Below are 21,457 nucleotides of genomic sequence, written 5' to 3'. Positions count from 1 at the left end.
TGTTATGACCAGTGCATTTTCTTGGCAAAACTCTATCAGTCTTTGCCCTGCTTCATTCCGTATTCCAAGGCCAAATTTTCCTGTTACTCCAGGTGTTTCTTGACTTCCTACTTTTGCATTCCAGTCCCCTATAATGAAAAGGACATCTTTTTTGGGTGTTAGTTCTAAAAGATCTTGTAGGTCTTCATAGAACCGTTCAACCTCAGCTTCTTCAGCATTACCGGTTGGGGCATAGACTTGGATTACTGTGATATTGAATGGTTTGCCTTGGAAACGAACAGAGATAATTCTGTTGTTTTTGAGATTGCATCCAAGTACTGCATTTCAGACTCTTTTGTTGACCATGATGGCTACTCCATTTCTTCTGAGGGATTCGTGCCCGCAGGAGTAGATATAATGGTCATCTGAGTTAAATTCACCCATTCCAGTCCATTTCAGTTCGCTGACTCCTAGAATATCGACATTCACTCTTGCCATCTCTTGTTTGACCACTTACAATTTGCCTTGACTCATGGACCTGACATTCCAGGTTCTTACGCAATATTGCTCTTTACAGCATCGGACCTTGCTTCTATCACCAGTCACATCCACAGCTGGGTATTGTTTTTGCTTTGGCTCCATCCCTTCATTCTTTCTAGAGTTATTTATCCACTGATCTCCAGTAGCATATTGGGCACCTACTGACCTGGGGAGTTCCTCTTTCAGTATCCAATCATTTTGCCTTTTCATACTGTTCATGGGTGATGTCTTAGGTTAGGGCTTTTCGTATATAGCTATCCCACAGTCTGGGAAGCTATCTCAAGTTAGTTCCCTCAGATTGCCCTTGGGGCATTCAGGCCGAGTCCTTACCCTAAGCAATGCACCTGTGCCTCCCTGTCCAGCCCCTGCTTGGTAGTGGCTGATGCGAGCATCTGGGTTGCTTCTCTGCTGGGAGTTGCCATTAGGCGTGTAATCTCCTTTTGAAGAAAATGGGATGCCTTTCTGGGTGTCTGATGTCCTCTGCCAGCATTCAGAAGTTTTGTGGAATTTGCTCAGTGTTCAAATGTTCTTTTGACGAATTTGTGGGGGAGAAAGTTGTCTCCCCATCCTATTCCTCTGCCATCTTAGGACCACCCCCCAAATGTTTTTTCCTGGCTCTGATTCTTAACTCTGGTGGTTTAATTCTCAAATGTAAGTTATTTGATGGTGCTTCTCTCTCCCTATGATAAGGAACTGTTAATATAGGAGCCAACCCCAAACTAGATATTATAATTATTAGATTATATCAATTAGAATGAATACTCTGTAGTCCTTTCAAACCACAGGATTAATAATAGCTCATTTTTATTCAATGCTTACCATGAAACAAGCATATTTTTATATTTATCATCATCACCATATTATAACATAGGTAGTACTGTTATCCTCATTTTTTACAGCAGAGGCGAGTAACACTTAGAGACGGTAAACATTCAAGGTTTTCTGAACGTTTCAGAATCAGTAAGTGGCAAAGCTGGAATTCAGATTCAGGCAAGTTGATTCTAGTACCTGTTTTCTTATTTTGTAAAGAACATAAGTCTTTTAAATTCATAAATCAACAATCACTTCCATTTATACATTTTCTATCTTATTTATTTCTTAAGTGTGGTTCTTTAAAGAGGGGTAGCAGGTTCCTTTAACACTGGGTCATGGTAAAGGTTGCAGCATTTGTTATTTTCCTCCATTGTAGTACTCATCAAATGTTTTACTTCTAAGTTACTTATGTTTATTTTTTTTAAAGTATAATTTATATGCAATAAACTGTATATTTAAAATGTGTCCAACTTAATGAATTTTTGAAGATGATTTCACTCAGGAAACCATCACCAAAATCAATGACCAAACATTTCCATCACTACTAAAGCCTCACATACTTTAATAATTGTGATATATTCTCTTCTCTTTGGGGCAGAGGTGAAGACCTTATACCTCTATTATTTTAGTAGCCTTTCGTACTCATCCATAAACATCAACTGTGTGTAGGATTGCAAACCATTCCAAAACTTCCCAGAACTGAAGGGCGGGGGGGCAGTGGTAGTCCAAATATATGGGTTTTCAGTGCTAAAACTGGGACAGTCCAGGGAAAACTGGGATGAGCTGCTCATTCTGTGTGGCTTAAGGCTTCCAAGTGCTTTATGTGCATTAAATGCTCATAATTACCCTGTAGAAAAAGGTACTATATTGTTTTCATTTACCAGTTGGAGAGCCATTGTGTTGAAAAGTAACTTTTAGTCCAACGTGACACTGTTAATTGATAGAGGACTTGAAACCAGGGCTATCCTGCTTACCTTTTTGTTATTCTGCCATTAATGGTAAATGACTTGTTCAGAGGAAGAAGCTACTCACTCCCACTTACCCAAGTTTATGGAGAGGTAGCAGTGGAGTTTGGGAACTGACCACATGAATATGGAGTCTACAGGTTGATAAGGAGCAATGATAACACCCACTTTTTGAGTTCTGCCAAGGCCTGGATATTAGGGACCGTTATGGTTTGGAAAGACGTTGATGAGGAGTGGGAGAAGTCATGTTTTGTACACACATATGATTACTGCCAAAACTCAAAACATGACTACTTAGAAGAATAGATGGGAAAGTTGTGTACAAATTGGTCTTTTCCCTAGAAGCTGCTAGAGAAAATCACACAACGATGGTAACAGGTTTTTAATCATGACATCAAAACCATAAATTGGCACTCAGAAATGTGCAGCAATCTTGTATCTTCCTAGTGCAGTATCTGAGATGAGCATCACATATTTCACTGCTTCTCAAACCTCCCTCCCTTCTCACTGCACTGATGAAGTATTAAAAGCCTGTTTCAACTACTTTGGCATAGCCATGACTTCCTGCTTCCTTTGATCACTTTCTCCAGAATCATCTCTTTCTCCATTCCTATTTATGCTTTTTTTATTAGTGTAAAAATAAGATCTAGTTCACACATTTCTCTCCAGCCACTCCCATTTCTCTCCTCTCCTTCACAGGCATATTTCAGATGAGTTATTCCTACATTTCATTCCTCTGTACTCTTCAAACACCCCCAGCCCCATTTAGCTTCTACACCTGAATTGCCATGGAAGTAGTTTTAGTTCAAGCTCAGTGATCTCCATTTTGATAAACCCAGTAGATACCTCTGTCTTCGTTGCAGTACATCCATCTTTCAGTAATATTCAACTAAGTTGACTCTCACTCATTCCAAAAAAGTCTTCCTTCTCTTGACTTCTGAAGCACCACTCTCACTTTGGCCACTCCTTTCCAGGCATTTTTATAATTCCCTCTTCTTCAGCATGATCTTTAGGTGTTGAGATTCCCCAGAGCTGGTGTTTTTCCTCTCTCCATACCCTCTGGATGATGATAACCTATATTTCCACAAACTTAAATGTCATCCTTAGTTTCTGTCTTCAGCACTCAAGGGTGTTGGTATTGACTGTCCAGCTGTTCAGGTGTTATCTCTACTTATTTGTCTCCCACCTTACCGTGTCCAAAAAGGAGCTCTAGAGTCTATATTCCACTTTTTTAAAACCCTACCCCACCTCGCTGGGTCTTCATCATAGTGTTTCCCTACCATCCAACTGGTTGCCTGAGCTAGAAGCCCTCCTTGAATTCTCTCCTTCACTCCTAACACACAATCCAGCTTCACTTCCTGCACTTTCCCCAAAACATATCTAAAATCCATTCATGATTCTGTGCCTCTCTGTCACTACCTTACTCTGAGGCAGTTCATGCCTTACCTGCTCTTTTTTTCATACCTCCTTTTAGTTCATTCTCCTCATAGCAACCAAAGTGATTTTCTTGAAACCCAGTTATATCATATGTCTGGCCTTCAGTTATTTCTTATATCTTAGGATAAAACCCAAGCTCCTGATTATGGCTTCAAGGGTCCTATAGTATCTAGCCCAGCCTCCATTTCAGACCTTATCTTGTACCACTCTTTTATTCCAGTCATGCTTTCAGTTTCAGGCACTTATCACCATCTTTACCAGGGCTTTACTCAATCCAGAATGCTCACCCTGGTTCTTCATTTGGCTGACTCATTCTCTTCTTTCAGAACTGAGTTTAAGATCATCTTAGTGGTATGTATCTGTTCATTCCATACTCCTAATTCATCTCTGCTCCCCTCTCCCCTTTGGCAACCGTAAGTTTGTTTTCTGTGTCTGTGAGTCTGTTTCTGTTTTGTAAATAAAGCTAGTTAATGTTTTTAGCTTTCACATGTAAATGATATGATGTTTGTCTTTCTCTGTCTTATTTCCCTCAGTATGCTAATCTCTAGGTTAATCCATTTTGCTGCAGTACTTTTCTTTCTGTCACATCACAGTTTGAAATTATTTTATTTTTTTCATTTACTTTTTTATTTTTTTAAGTGCCTCCCCACTGGAAGACAAGCCTAATGATGTCAGGGCTCATAATTCATTTTTGTGTCCCTGGTGCTTAGCATACTACCAGATATGTAGTAGGCACTCCCTATATTTGTTAAATATGAAAATACATCTTTACTACTTTCTACCACAGTTTATGTAATAAACCAAGACACACATCAGTGGTTTAATGTAATTCAACCTTAACCAGTAGACCAAATTTCCCTAAACAATCTTTGCCTCCTGTTAGCCTGTTTTGTTTTTTATCTCATTTATTTTATTAAAGCATTTTAAATGGACTTTTCTTTGCATTTCTACTTAGGGTATTCTAATAGAAAAGAGAAGATAAAAAATTCAATGTAAGAATCATGTGTAGGGTAGGAGAAGGTGGGAATCTTCGGTGACCCTTCAGCTGATTGAGCACCTACTCCACCCAGGTTCTAGGTGGCCATTGGTTACAGAAGTGAATGATAAGCTCAGCGTCTACTCTCAGAGCTATTCATAACTCAGCCTGGTTCTTCTGAACTCTGATTGCCTATTAGAATCACCTAGAACATTTAAACATATTTGTCTATCCCAGAGAAAATACATGAGAATCGTTGGGGATGAAGTCTCATCATAGTGAAAAAGTGGAGTTAGTTGCTCAGTTGTGTCCAACTCTTTGTGACCCCATGAACTGTAGCCCGCCAGGCTCCTCTGTCCATGGAATTCTCCAGGAAGCAATACTGGAGTGGGTGGCCATTCCCTTCTCTAGGGGATCTTCCTGACTCAGGGATCAAACTCGGGTCTCTAGCATTGCAGGCGGTTCTTCACTATCTGAGCCACCAGGGAAGCCCTTATTGTTCTAAAAACTTTCTAGGTAATTGTAATGTACAAACAGAGTTGAAAACTGCTTGTCTGTCATATTGCAGAATTAGTCTCCATTCCTAATTACACTACACTACACACACACAACGGAGAAGGCAATGGCACCCCACTCCAGTACTCTTGCCTGGGAAATCCTATGGATGGAGGAGCCTGGTGGGCTGCAGTCCATGGGGTCACTAAGAGTCGGACAACGACTGAGCGACTTCACTTTCACTTTTCACTTTCATGCATTGGAGAAGGAAATGGCAACCCACTCCAGTGTTCTTGCCTGGAGAATCCCAGGGACAGGGGAGCCTAGTGGGCTGCTGTCTATGGGGTTGCACAGAGTCGGACACGACTGAAGTAACTTAGCAACACACACACAAAGCTTATATAACTTTTACTGGGTTTCTGTGACATTTGGGACATGGGCAGAATGAAATATATTTTAAGAAAAAAATGATTCTGTCCACTGAATACTATCTGAACCACTAATAATTTTAGACTAGGTCTAGGTGGTGCTAGTGGTGAAGAACCTGCCTGCCAGTGCAGGAGACATAAGAGATGCAGGTTCACTCCGTGGGTCGGGAAGATCCCTTAGAAGAGGGCATGGCAACCCAATCTTGCCTGGAGAATCCCATGGACAGAGGAGCCTGGAAGGCTACAGTCCCTAGGATCAAAAAGAGTTGGACACGACTGAAGTGACTTAGCATTCACACACAGTAGATGGTATAGTTATGAAGACAAAATAGTCTGCAGTAAAAAAGTCAAGTAAGACCAAATAGAACAGTTAATCCTCATGGTTTTATATGATCTATAACCAGTATTTATTAGAGCTGAAACCTGAAAAGTTGTAATATCAATAGGTAATATTTACATTTACATGTACTACTAGTTCATTCTTCATGAAATTATTGGGTTAATGTTTTATCTCTACCTATAAATGTAAACTCTGTAGAAAATTAGAAACTTATCAGCACATTAACAACTGTATCCCCTAGTGCACACCTGATTCTTAGTACACACTTCATAAATATTTGAGGATTGCATGGATAAATGTTCCTTACAGCAGCCCTGTGAGAGAAGAGTACTTATTCCCATTGTATAGGTGAGGACCCTAACACCCTGAGTTTATTAATATACAGCCTCCAGGAGCTTTTTGTGTTTTGTTCACTGTTGTATCTCTTGATGCATGGGCTCAGTGTGTAACACACTAAATAGTTCTTGAATGTATAAATGGAAAAGGCAAATCCAACTTAGCCTAGATCATATGGATGGTAAGCAACAGAAGTAGAATTCAAACTCAAGTCTCACTGGATCCATAACACATTCCTTTTACTTTTCAGAATTGTTTAAACCCACATAATAATTGAAATAACAGTGCAATTTGAGCATGTTATTTGATGTTTTGTCACATTTACTTTGTTTCTCTCTGTATGTATACAATTTTGTTTTTTTCTGAACCATTTGTACAGGTGTTTCAAACGTCTTGACACTTCACATAAACACTTTAGTCTGCACTTCCTCAGAATGAGTATATTCTCTTAGATAACACAATTCCACTTTTATACCTAAGAAATTTCAGAATAATTTGAATTTGTATAGAATATTCCCCAGATTATTTCATTGCTATTTTGTTTTCCCTTCCTATTCAGGACCTGATCAAGGATTGTATACTGCCTTGGTTGCTAACTCTTCAGCAAAGCCCGTTCTCTCAATTCCATTACATATTGTCCAGAAAATGCTTAACTCAACTACAATACTTTATTTCCATAGTCTCATCACTTTGGCCAACCTTTCTCCTTCAAGGTTGGCAAATACAGAGGCAGGGGATACACCCAGAGGAAAACATCTATACCATTGAAGAAAACGTATATGAAGTGGAGGATCCATACGAGTGTTACTTCTCCATCAACAGTGGGCAGCAATCCTAACAACCTCTGGGCTGTTGTCAGCTTTAAACGCCACCAGATTCAACCACCTCATTTACGGGCTTGGTGTTGTCTTCTTTGAAGACATGAGATGGCTCAGCTGACTGATTTGAGAAATTCTGCCCTTGGCCACCGAGCAGAGGTTTTCCATATTTTAAAGATAACTAGCTCACTCGAGGATTGGGCTGGGACCTGTGTGGTAATACACAGACACTACATTGCCTCTGTGTTCCATCCACCCAACTCAGAGACTGCTAATTGGGACATTAGAGCTCCAGTGGGCTTTTATAGAGAGTAAGAATTCTTAATATGGGATCTCTGGAATTCTAGATATTCTATTACATGGTGTGTCCATGAAACTCCTGAAAATACAGGGGAAATTACCTGCTGAGATATATGTGTGTCTTTTTTAATACAGGAAGTCTAAAGCAGTCACTGATTCTCAAAGAGCTCTGTGATCCATAGAAGGGGTTAGGAAACTACTGGAGTAGGACTAGATGGTCTTGATTCACTAAAAGCCTCAAGGTTTATATTTCTTTGCATGTTGACTCTGTAACAGTAAGTGCCAATGCACAGCTCTCCTTGGCTTCAGTTAAAAAGATGGGCCAGCAAGGCCTTTGGTGTGGCAGATGCTCCTGGAGAAAAAGGAAGTACGCTCAGTGTGTGTTGACCAGTTTTGCTTGGAGGGTACTCAAAGGGGAAGATCTCTAACCGACTTGTCATTCATGGAGAGAAATGGAGCAGTGTTTTTCATAAAAGAAGAAGCAGGACTGGGACACAAATTCTGTTCCCTGGTGGAAAGTAGGTGAGGGTCTCTAGCCGTCTTTATTTGTCAGAGTCAGATCCCTTCGTGCTTCGACAATGGTCCTTAAGCTTCAGTGCCAAGATGGTGGAGAGTAGGTCCATCTTGCCTGTTTTTTCCTCCCCAGTTATGGCTCAACTCTGACACATAATAGAGATTTACTTAATATCTTTGGAGTGAAAAAATTAAATAAGCAGAAAGGCAAATTTCTGGAAAAAGTTTTCCATTGGAGAGTTCAGATAGAGTTCTGTACCTTCACTTGTTGGGGAACTCACAAATACTCTTAATCCTCTGTTTCTGGTCTTGTCCAGCTCTTAGTTTCTCAGCATCTTCTTCCAGCTCAGGCCCTGGAAGTCTATTACTCTCCTGTCTTCTTTCTCCTTTCTGCTGGATGAATCAATAGTAGAGACCTGCCTGAAAACAGCCTTCTCCAGGTGATGGCTAAAGTGCTACTATGTTGCATGCAGGAGCTGTTGGTCACCAAGGATGCAGGCTTCCTGTTTGTTACAGTGTTCAGGCTGCATCTAGACAGGACTGAGAAGCATTGGTTTTCTACTGGAGATTTGAAAGGGAGATCATTTTGCAAAGTTCAAGGCAGTGGCTTTTAAACAAGCTGAATAATTAATCTTAAGTGTTTTTAGTTTATGAAATTCTAGAGGGAAGAGATTTCAGAATACATTTAAACCAGGTCAATGATTGTCCCACAAAAGTGATTCTCATCCTAAAAAAAAAATCTTTAAACATGGATAAATATATATATATATATATATATATATATATATATATATGAACAACTCTTGCAACAGTGCTTGTGAGAGACTTTTTCCATGAATTGGGAAATAGCTGGTTATTGCGGTATTGCCAACACACTGGAACAGTTAAAACAAAAATTCGGTGGTTTCATCATTGAGTTGTTTTGCTAGTTCAACAGATACCAAGTGCTTACCTTGTGCCAGGGACGCTGGTGCTGGGATCACAGAGATGGAATAGACACATCCCTGACCCCATGGAACTTCTGACTGATCTGACAGGAAGGAGGATCTCATTCATTCATTCAGTGAACATTTTTTGGCACCTAGTTTGTGCCAGACAGTGTTTTAGTTCCTAGAAATATAGCATGAAGGAAACAGACAAAATCCCTAGTTTAACAGAGCTGTGTTACTTGTCAAAGGAGAAATCTATATTGCTAATAAAAAGAAACAGGTTCTAGAATAGTATAATTTGTCTTTTACTGTAAAATATTCCAGAAGCATATTCTAAATATGGTTATTTCACAGGGACAAATAGTCAAAAGAGTTTCACTTTTTTCCTTTTATGTGCTTCTATAACTGTTTGAATAATTTTCTCCATTGTTTTGTAATAAAGAAATTGATTTAAGTATGATCACAACGTTTTCCTGTCCACCCTCCTCCTCATAGAAAGAAATGAAGACTTTGGATAAGCTCAGGTCACAGCCAGCGGTAGTGTGTGTCATCACTCTGGACGTGTCAAGAGTGGTTCCAGCAGGGATTGGGACCCTGGTTTTCAGGGTAGGATCAACTCTGTATCAGTGATTTGTAATGAGGAAGATGGCAGAAAGATAATAAACTATCAAGGAACCCACAAAGGGTCTGGGTGATGACAAGTGGTAACTTAATTAAAAACAACATAAAAAGATTGATTGTGTGGTTTTTCTCTTAGAAGTGCCTTAGAAAATTTTCTCCTAAATCTCTGCCATAGACACCCACAGGGCCCGAAGAGGCTCCCTGATCTTTTAAGACTGAAAATTTAAGATCTTGCCATGTTTTATCTGCCTATCACTTTTAGTGTTAGAATTCCCAAGGCAGAAATTCCAAGTGGTTTGACTTGTCATTCATTTATTTGGGAACATCCCCTCATGTTTATTTCCATTTAAATTTAATTTTACTTAAGTTTGAATTTTTTTTTAACTGAATACAAATTAATTTTGTCCCCCTTTCCAGAGATAAGTAGAGATGCCCTAATATTAGTCGCTCAGTCGTGTCCGACTTTTTGTGACCCCATGGACTGTAGCCTGCCAGGCTCCTCTGTCCATGGGATTCTCTAGGCAAAAATACTGGAATGGGTCGCCATTTTCTCCTGCAGGGGACCTTCCCAACTGCACATAAAGGAGACTTAATTAATGTGCATTAAAGGATACCCCAGGTTAACCTGTTATAGAAAACTGTCTCTTGAGCCTTTAAATTCTATACCAATTCTACACCTCTGGTTGGCCGATTGCTTGTTTCTTTATTTAGGTTTTAAGGTGAATGACCTGGGGCTATTTGTTTCCATCAACCTGATTGTGAATCTAAAGGCACAATTGAAATGTCTATTTTTCATGCTATCCTCAGAAGAGATTGCTGCAGAACTATTCTATGATTCTCATTCTTTTCAGCTTATGATACATATAGCGTATTTTTTGCAACCTATGTCTTATAATAAATCAGTGCTGAAAAATTAAATAGAAGAAAGTTCAGTTGCCATATAGGTTAGATGCCCTAGATCTGTAATTTTAAAGATTTTCATCATTCTTTTCTGGAATTCAGCTGGAAATAGGGGAAAAGGAGAGAGGAAGCTGGGACACTTGGTTGGAGAGTTCTCAAGCTTAAGGGGAGCTCAGATTTTAACCAGTTTTCAATGGAAAAGCTGTGCAGTAGAAAATGCATCAGAAATGTGACTTTCAAGATTCTAGATCCTCTACATCTTTTTTTCAGTTGTATTGCCTGTAATTATAAAGGTCACTCATTTATATAGTAGCAGTTTTCTTTCATAATTCTTAGTTAAGCTCCTGCTTATTGTGTGAGTCTCATTCCAGAGAAAGTAGTGATGTTTAAAAAAATTATTTAAGCTATGCAGGTGTGGTTGTGGTGGTAGAATGTCTGTTTAAATACCCACATTAGTTTTAATATAATTGCCTACCTCTAAAAGAAAAAAATTCCTAGAATAAAACTGCCTAAGGAGGTGAAAGACCTGTATTTGGAAGACTACAGAAGATAATACAAATGGAAAGTTATACCATGTTTTTGGGTTGGAAGAATTAATATTGTTAAAATGATCATACTACTCAAGGCAATTTATAGATTCAGTACAATCCATACCAAAATACCAATGTTATCTTTCAAAGAACTAGAAACAATTTTAAAATTTATGTGGAAATACAAAAGACCCCAGAAGGCCAAAAAAAAATTCAGAAAGAGAACAGAGGTGGAGAAATCACACTCCCCAACTTCAGACTATATTAGAAAGCTATGGTAATCAAAATATTATGGTACTGGCTCAATAGACACACAGATCAATGGAAGAGGATGGAGAATTCAGAATCATATACTTTTGGTCAATTAATCAATGACAAAAGAGGCAAGAATAGACAATGGAGAAAAGACAGTCTTCAAAAAGCGGTGCTGGGAAAACTGGACAGCTACAGGTAGAAGAATGAAATTAGAACATCTTTAATATCACGTACAAAAATAAAATGGGTTAAAGACATATATAGACCAGAAACCATAGAACTCCCAGAGGAAAACATGGGCAGAGCACTCTTTGGTATAAAAAGTAGCAGTGTTCCTGGTCAAGAACCATGACCACCTGGAACAGCTCAGTGGCAACTGAGGCAGCAAGACAGTCTTCGAGATCTTCTTGATGTGGCTTCTGGCCATCAAGGGCATGCTACGGAAGTTCATGGATGCCCTCTTCCAAACCATCTTCAGCATCACTGGGGCTCAGCCCTGCTGCTAGCCATCAAGTACATGTTTGATTTCCTGGATGAGCAAGCCAATTGGACCAGATACATGATGCAGATATGCATCACACCTGGAAGAAAAACTGCCTTTTCCTATGTTCCTGCTTGAACATGATCAAGAACTGACAGGTCCTATTCAACATCTACAAGAGCAGCAGTGCTCACGCCTGCCTGTCAGTGGTGGCCTAGGCCTTCACGGACTCCTGTTCCATATCTGAGCACAAGCTGGGCAAGGACTTGCCCTCCCAGAAGCTGCTCTACACCAAGGACATCCTTAGCTAGAAGAGCTAGCTAGAGATTAACTATGCCAACATCACCAAGATGACCTGCCATCAGCTACCAGGACACAAGTGCATATTTCACGTTGGACCCAAGTCAATTCAATAGAATGAGTGTCCTGCATGAGATCTACTCTTACATCACCAAGTACAAGGGCAAGACCCCAACACAGCCCTGGAGAAGGATAAGCAGACCTGGTGGCAGCTGCTTTGGAGCAAGCTGGAGCGAGTAGTACACACCGAACCCCTGAGTAGCTGAGTCATGGGCCTATGACCTTCTGACCAATGGGATTTGAGTGAATTTGGGGCTGGCCCTTATTTAGCAGGAGAGCTGGGAGATCTGTAGAAGAGGCCTGGTCCCAACTGTGCCAGGTGCCCTGTGCTGGGGGCCATGTGTCCAGTCCTGGTCCCCTGGGCACTAACCTTCCCCTTGGAGCCTGCAAGGGTCCCAGTTCTTAATTGGTGTGGATGAGACGATGCCTGAAGCACCCTCCATGCCCACAATTGCTTGCCATGGGGTTGGGGAACCCAGGTGTGACCAGGGGCCTTCTTGGGACAATAAGGTGACTGCTAAGGCCCTGGAGGTGAGGCTTGACACTCTGGGAGTGAGAGACCAGGTTGCCAAGACCAGGACTAGGTCTGGGAGGGTTCAGCTGTGCCTGACTTGATGGGCAGAGTCTGAGGACGGGGCCTGGCTGGTGGCCCAGGTGGGGAGACTGAATGCCCAGGGCTCAGTTATGATGAGCTAAAGTCTGTCTAGGCCATCACCAGCCACCTGCTATGTTTCAGCACCCCTATGCTCACTGCTACACACCCACAACCACCATCCTCTTGATTCACCACATGCTGTCCATGGCTGAGGTTGGAGTGACATATCGACTTCACTCAGAGAGAGGCCCTGGGTCCATCCTAGGGAGGGGTTGCAGGATGGCTCCACCCAGGGCCCAAGTGACTTCCTGCTCTATCCTCAGGGCTGTGCCTCTGAGAGATATTGGGACCTGGAGCTCCTGGTCATGAGTGTAAGTTTATCTCATTTATTCCCCCTCACATTGTCCACCATCCCCCACACCCTGCCTCAGGCTGAGCTCTCAGCTATAGAGGTCCCAGGGGCAGTCATGACCACCCTCCTCCCCACTCCCTGACCCGCCACCAACCTTTCAGAGGTTTCAGTCTGGCTCCCCAACAGCATGTTGGCCCCTTGCAGCAAGGGGACATCTGGGGGCCATTGCTCATATTTTAGGGGAACAATGGACTCCTGCTGACTTTGCTCAGGCAGCTGGGAGTGTTGAGGTCTCAGATCACACCCAATGGCCTTGTTGGCAGCAGGATGCAGTGACCAGAGAGTCTGGAGGTTAGGTCTTTCCATGTTGCAGTCAGCAAGCAAGAGAATACATGTTGAATTAGAAAACCTGTACATTAAAAAAAAAAAAAAAGTAGCTATGTTTTTCTTGCATCTGCTCCTTTTAAAGCAAGAGAAATAAAAACAAAAATAAATGGGAACTAATTAAAAGCTTTTGCACAACAAAGGAAACCATCACAAAACAAAAAGGCAACATAATGAAAGGTATAAATTATTTTCAAATGATATGACTAATAAAGGGCTAATATCCAAAATATCGGAGAAGGCAATGGCACCCCACTCCAGTACTCTTTCCTGGAAAATCCCATGGACAGAAGAGCCTGGAAGGCTGCAGTCCATGGGGTTGCTGAGGGTCAGACACGACTTCACTTTCACTTTCACTTTCATGCATTGGACAAGGAAATGGCAACCCACTCCAGTGTTCTTGCCTGGAGAATCCCAGGGACAGGGAGCCTGGTGGGCTACCATCTATGGGGTCGCACAAAGTTGGACACGATTGAAGTGACTTAGCAGCAGCAGCATCCAAAATATATAAATAGTTCATACAACTCAACGTCAAAAGAACAACCATGTTACAAGATGGACAGAAGACCTGAGTAGGCATTTTTCCAAAGGAGTCATGCAGATGGCCAACAGGCACATGTTTGACATTGCTTCTCTTCAGGGAAATGCAAATCAAAACGTCAAAACCACAATAAGTCACACCTGTCAGAATGGCTTTCATAAAAAAGAACACAAAACCAAATGTTGGCAAGGATACGGGGAAAAGAGAACCCTTGTACACTGTTAGTGGAAATTTAATTTAGTGCAGCCTTAGTGGAAAACAGTATGGAGGTTCATAAGAAAACTAAAAATGAGACTATGGTATGACTCAGCAATTCCACTCCTGGTTATATATCCCCACCAAAAAAACAATAATTCAAAAAGATATATGCACCCCAATATTCATAGCAGCCTTATTTACAGTTGCCAAGATAGGAAAGCAACCTAATTGTCCATAAATATGAATGGATAGAGAAGTTATATATATATATATATATATATATATATATATATATATATATATATACATACACACACGCCAAGTGTTGCCATTTGCAACATTTGGGTGGATTTGGAGGGTCCGTCTATGGGGTCGCACAGAGTCGGACACGACTGAAATGACTTAGCAGCAGCAGCAGCAGCATGCTTAGTGAAATAAGTCAGAGAAAGACAAATACTGTATTACTGAAATCACTTATATGTGGAATCTAAAAGATAAAACAGACTAGTCAATATAATTGATGAAGAAATAGACTCACAAATATAGAGAACAAGCTAGTGATTACCAGTGGGAGAGGGAATGGGGGAAACGAAACAACAGTAGGGGGTTAAAAGGTATTAACCACTAGGTATAAAATAAGCTACAAGGATATACTGTACAACACATATTGTACAACAGCCAAACTTTATAATAGCTGTAAATGGAGCATAACCTTTAAAAATTGTGAATCACTACATTATACACCTGTAACTTATATAATATTGTACATCCACTCTACTTCAATTAAAAAAATAAAAGCAGCCTAGCAGAGAGCAAATTCTATTCCAGCTCACTAAAATCTCCAAGTAATCTATTTAGTGACTGGATCAAATCCAGCAAAAAGACTGGCAGACTAGAGAAGTTTAAAGAGATACAGATGTATAGAACAGTCTTTAGGATTCTGTGGGAGAGGAAGAGGGTGGGATGGTTTGGGAGAATGGAATTGAAACATGTATAATATCATATAAGAAATGAATTGCCAGTCCAGGTTTGATGCAGGATACAAGATGCTTGGGACTGGTGCACTGGCATGACCCAGAGGGATGGTACAGGGAGGGAGGTGGGAGAGGGGTTCAGAATGGGAAACATGTTTACACCCGTGGCAGATTCATGTTGATGTGTGGCAAAACCAATATTGTAAAGTAATTAGCCTCCAATTAAAATAAATATATTTAAATTAAGAAAAATAATAAAAATACTTCCCAACATTCTCCGGAAAGGTGTGGCAAAGAGATAAGGACTAGAATTCCATCTTTATCCATAAAGAGAAAAGAGACAGAATCAGTGACAGACCACCAGACAAGCTGGAAAACTACCTCCTAACTCACCTGTAAGTACAATCCTCTGGAAAGCACTATACTTCTCTTCAGCTCAGCAAAGGGATGTACTGACTCTAAGTCACACAGCTTTTGTTTGTTTTTTTGGTTCCCGTGCATGGCTTGTGGGATTTCCCAATCACTGATTGAATCCAAGTACATCGATGGATGTACTTACATCCACCTGTAAGTACAATCTTATCTTATGCTGAAGAGAAAACTGGAACTTTGCTGCTTGAACTTTCTCAGTAAAATATGGAATCTTAATACAATGATGAATGAACCAATAGAAATTGGGTCATTCATATAAAATGGATTTGTATCTCTTGAGAGACGAATCCTCATTTAAATAGAATCATGGACTTACACATTGGAATTGTTTAAGCTTTTCCTGGGTAACATCAGTGAGGGAAAGAGAGGGGAAAAGAAACCTGGGCAGAATTGTGTGGTACCTACTTCCCTGGTGGCTCAGACGGTAAAGTGTCTGTTTACAATGCGGGAGACCCAGGTTCGATCCCTGGGTTGGGAAGATCCCCCGGAGAAGGAAATGGCAATCCACTCCAGTACTATTGCCTGGGAAATCCCATGGACAGAGGAGCCTGATAGGCTACATTTCATGGGATTGTAAAGAGTCGGACAGGAATGAGCGACTTCACTTTCACTTTTGTAGGAAGAAATACTCATTGAGGCTCACTTGAAAGCTGTGTGGGAAATTCAGTGGTAGGACTCAGAGCTTCCACTGCAGAGGGCATGGATTCAATCTGTGATTGGGAAATGAAAATCCCACAAGGCATGCAAGGGGAACAAACAAACAAAAGCTGTGTGACTTAGAGTCAATACATTCCTTTGCAGAGTCTCTCCTTATCTGTCAGACGGGTGTTATAAAGTATCAAAGAAATGGGAATAGGAGTACGTGTATCTCTGTGAACAATTTTGTTCATCAATGTCTGTGGTTTGTAAAGTTAAAATATTTGTAAAATGTAAAGGAGGAGCCTGATATTTGCTTCTGACTTTTGCAGGTTTGATAGTATTCTTGTATGCGTTAGAAAGTTGGTCTTGCAAAGATTAGCAAGTACAAGTTTTGGCTTGGAGTTTTGTTAGGCTTGGGATAGAAGGAAGGGTGTGGCTATCTTGGGAAGTCTTTTTTGGGCAGCTTTTAGAGTTTCAACTTTGGTCTTAGGAAACACCTGAATGCTTTAAGATGGGGAAGATAATTGATGGGATTATTTAAATACTGGAGAATATTTAAAAAATAGCTATCCTCTGATGTGGGTTCTTCCTCATAGTTGGCAATTGCAGATAGCTGGAGAGCATTGACCTCCTGGGCTTTGCTTTCATGACCCCTTGGTTTCCAGAGGCACCTCAGCACTTCCAAATGGTCATGCTTGAGTCCCTCGTCCATTTGCTCTCGAAGATGTGCTATCCCAGTCATGTCTAAGTAGAATCCCCTAATTGGACAGTGAATTCTGTCCCTGTATTGCTCCATGCATTTTTTCCTTGCCCAAATCAATTCTTCCACTCAGGCATCTCCAGATCATACAAACATGCTGTTATTTTTATCATCTGTCTCTTAACCCTACTTCCAAACTCCTCCTTCCTTTTATTTTTTGTCACAAAATTCCTTGAAAGAGTTCCCTGGCCTTAATTTTTAATTCTCTTTTGATTGTCCCTTTCCTTGTAAACCCTTTTCTTGAGATGTAACATAGATGGGGAAAGTGAACAGTCATTCAACTATTCTTTACTGAAACTGTTTTATTAAGGTCATTAATGATCTCCAGGTTGCTCTGTCCTACAGGCAAATCTTATTCCTTGCCTTAGCGGCATTTGATTCATGATCATTGCCTCTTTGTTAATGCATTTGCTTCACTTGGCTGCAGTAGGATCCCATTTACTTTTTACCTTTCCTCCTGCTTCATTGGCTTGTTTCTATGTGTGTGATGTGCCTCTTCCACCTCCTACTTTTGCTCAAGGCCCCAGGGCCTAGTCTATAAACCAAGGACATCCCCTGAGCATCAACTCTGGTTCATGGCTTTAAAATCCCATTTCTATGCTGATGTCTCTGAAATAAGTATTTTCAGTCCAGATCCCCTCTCCTGAAGAGTTTTCACTTGGGTGTCTGAGAAATCTGAAACTCAACATGTCTGAAGTCCACAATATTTCCTCCCAAACTGTTACACACAGCTACCCCTGTCTCAGTTGGTGGCACCTCCAATCTTTCCAGTTGCTCAGGCCACATCGCTTGGAGTCATCTTTAGGCTGTTACTCCACACTCTGCAAGAAATCCTGCTGGTCCTGTGTTGAAACAACCAGGGCCTGAGCTGCTCTCCATCCTCTCTTCTGTTAAAGACATATAATCATACCTCTTGGTTTTATGGAAGGGTTGATTTTCAGCAAGTAGTTCAAGGCACAGCATATGTGAAGGCCCAGCAACAGGTGGGAGCTTGTGTTCAAGTAGGTCGAGGAAGCTCTTAAGACTTGGGTCTCCTCCAACCAAAGCCTTCTTCAGACTGAAGCACCCCCAGACAGAAATATTGCAGTAGCTTCCTGACAGGCCCTCACGCTTCTCACCATAGTGGCCCCTGCATTCCTTCTCAAAGGTGGGCCTGATCCTCTCATTCTCTGTGCCTGCACTGGGGCTTCATTTCCTGTGGAGTAAGCAGCTGGAAAGTCATGTTTGCTGCCTGAACTTTATCCCTCAACTGGGATGTATCTTCAAGGGGTCACAAAGTTGATTCTAGAGTAGTAAGTGTTGAATAGCTCAAATTGAAAAAATCCATTGTGCTGTTTGGGAGCCTTGAGGACATAGTGGGGGCTCCTGTGGGAGACAGCTTGTCTGAATATTCAGTCCTATGGAATTGTACATTTACTGCACATCACAGAGCCTTGGTTCTATATCCCTGACTTGGCTCTTACTCATAATTTCTCTCACTTAAAACACCCTTTGCCTATTTCCCATTCTCCAGTTGTGAAGCTCATATGTCACATTTTGAAGAGACTTCCCCCCATCCAAAATCCCAGCCGCTCAGTCAATGAACAGTCTCTCTGTGCCTTTGTGCTTTCATACTTTATTCAGTCAATACCCATCAAATCCCTAACAAGTTTTCAGGGATAGAGAATGAAAGGGGGAGGCCTACCTTGAAGGGTTTTATTTATAGTCTATGTCGAGCACCATCCAACACAGTATCCATGTTTGGCTATTTAAACTTATATATAAATCAAGTTAAATGGAAAAAATTATTAATTTTTTGATTGTAATGTCACATTACAAATGCTTGCACAATACCCATAGAGCTCCAGCATCACAGAAAGTTCTACTGGATATTACTGTACAAGAGGGAGGAGAGGTGGATTTCTCTTTCTCTCTCCCTCTCACACAAATACATCATAGGAAACAAGGTAAATAAATGCAGAGAACTGAAAAAAAGGCAGTGACTGGTTGGCTACTTTAGATAGAAGGACCAAGGGAGTGTCTGAGAAGGTGAGGTTTAAGCAGGGATCAGAATGAATAGAAGAAATTTGACTCTGTGGGAGAAGGAGAGGGTGGGGAGATTTGGGAGAATGGCATTGAAACATGTAAAATATCATGTATGAAACGAGATGCCAGTCCAGGTTCAATGCACGATACTGGATGCTTGGGGCTGGTGCACTGGGACAACCCAGAGGGATGGTATGGGGAGGGAGGAGGGAGGATAAATTTTAAAATTAAAAAATAGAAAAAATAAATAAATAAAGAAAAAATTCAAAAAAAAAAAATTTGAAAATGATGGGGTGAAAGAATAGGGATCTAGGCTGAAGCACCAGTAGGGAAAAGGTCCTAAAGTAGGGATACATTTGAAGGAACTCCATTTGTTGGAGCCCTGTGGGCAAGGAGAGAGCGGTAAAAGAAACCTGAGAGATTCGCGGGGGCTACGCTTACTCCTTGGAAGGAAAGTATTGACCAACCTAGATAGCATATTGAAAAGCAGAGACATTACTTTGTCAACAAAGTTCTCTCTAGTCAAGGCTATGGTTTTTCCAGTGGTCATGTATGGATGTGAGAGTTGGACTGTAAAGAAAGCTGAGCGCCGAAGAATTGATGCTTTTGAACTGTGGTGTTGGAGAAGACTCTTGAGAGTCCCTTGGACTGCAAGGAGATCCAACCAGTCCATTCTGAAGGAGATCAGCCCTGGGATTTCTTTGGAAGGAATGATGCTAAAGCTGAAACTCCAGTCCTTTGGCCACCTCATGCAAACAGTTAACTCATTGGAAAAGACTGATGCTGGGAGGGATTGGCGGCAGAAGAAGGGGACGACAGAGGATGAGATGGCTGGATGGCATCACTGAACCGATGGATGTAAGTCTGAGTGAACTCTGGGAGTTGGTGATGGAAAAGGAAGGCCTGGTGTGCTGCGTTCATGGGGTCGCAAATAGTCGGACATGACTGAGTGACTGAACTGAACTGAAGGCTTTGTAAATCTGTGTAAGGAGTTAGATTTTTTTTTTTCCCCTAAAAGAACCATAGAAGTGTTGTAAGTCAAGTAGTGACGTAGTCCAATTATAAGTTTATCATTTTTATCATTCTTCCCAATTTTATTAGTTGCTTACTTATCTCTGTCTCTACCTGATTGCACAATTCTGGATATTTTTCATCCTTGATGCATTGAATCGTGCCCTGTTACTGTCAATATATTATTAATAACAGTGTTAGAATTGAATTAAATTAGAACATTTTTATCACTGATATACTGGGTTTTGGCCGTGTCTCTCAAATAAATAAGGCAAGGCCTACTTTTGTATGAGGCATTTCAGATTTCCCCCCCCTAACCTTTGGTGCTGATTGAAGTGGGGTCAATAGTGTCCCCTCCAAGAGTATAGAGGCAGTGGAAAAGAGGAAAGCAGGTATCCAGAAATATGCTATTCCTTGGTAGAACACCTCTTGTTGTCTACTTAAATTCATGTGCATAGCATCATAAAGCTGTGCTGTGCTCAGTTGCTCAGTTGTGTCCAACTTTTTGCAACCCCTAGGAGGACTATTAAAGACATATAATCACCTCTTGGTTTTATGGAAGAGTTGATTTTTAGCAAGTAGTTCAGGGCACAGCATGTGTGAAGGCCCAGCAACAGGAGGGAGCTTGTGTTCAAGTAGGTCAAGGAAGCTCTAAGACTTGGGCCTCCTCAATCCAAGGCCTTCTTCAGACTGAAGCACCCCCAGACAGGGCTCCCACAGCCTTGTTTCTCATAATAAAAGTTCTTATGAACTTTTATAAAATAGAGATAGAGCAAGTATTTTCAGTGCTGTTCTCCAAATGAGGAAATCAAGTAACAGAGCTGTGATCTGAACCTGTCTAGTCCAGACTCTGCTTCCTGAAACATTCTCCTGATATCACTCAATAAGATGTGGCCTGAGACATCCTGTAGAATGAATGGGTAGGCATAATTATTTGCATTTTTGCTGAATTCTTGTGCCTTCTAAAGAATGTTGCTCCCCACTTGGCTCTACCAAGATTGAATCTGTAGCCATGGCAGTAGCTGACTTTCAACACACCCTGAAAGGAGTTCAGGGCAGAGATCAGGAATGAGGCATTCTGTGCTCTGGGAAAACTGGCAGAATAGGCCTTCAGATGATATTTTTGCGAGAAAATTTTATGAATCCAAATTTCTTTCATTTTCCCATCCTTAGAAAAGCACTAAAGTCAGTTAACTGAGATGTCTGTTCCTTGTGACTAGCAACCTTCTACTGTGTGTCCTGACTGCACAGTTTCAATATCACAGACATGCCGACATCCCCTCGCTCCACCCCACCTCTTTGGAGAAGTTCCTCAGAGTTCTCTGAGAGGCCATCTCCTTGTACTCAGTCAGTCTCCAAATAAAACAGAAACTCACAGGTACATTGTGCATTATTATTTCAGTTGACCATTTTGGGGACCATGAAGAGACACAGACCAGACTTTCCTTTGCTTGAACTTTATGAGGATCAAGAGCCCTTGGTACTTCAAAGACCAGCAGGGTCTCTTGTGTCTGTCTTCATTCTCGATGA

General features: G+C 41.1%; 1 pseudogene; it reads left to right on the top strand.

Moving 5' to 3' along the window:
- Positions 1 to 9,563: 9,563 nt before the first annotated feature.
- Positions 9,564 to 12,222, top strand: LOC133251763 (plexin-A1-like; annotated as a pseudogene).
- The last annotated feature ends 9,235 nt before the right edge of the window (positions 12,223 to 21,457 follow it).

This window comes from Bos javanicus, chromosome 7 (assembly GCF_032452875.1).
Source record: "Bos javanicus breed banteng chromosome 7, ARS-OSU_banteng_1.0, whole genome shotgun sequence".
Taxonomy (NCBI): Eukaryota; Metazoa; Chordata; class Mammalia; order Artiodactyla; family Bovidae; genus Bos; species Bos javanicus.
This window is presented reverse-complemented; position numbering and strand designations above follow the sequence as displayed.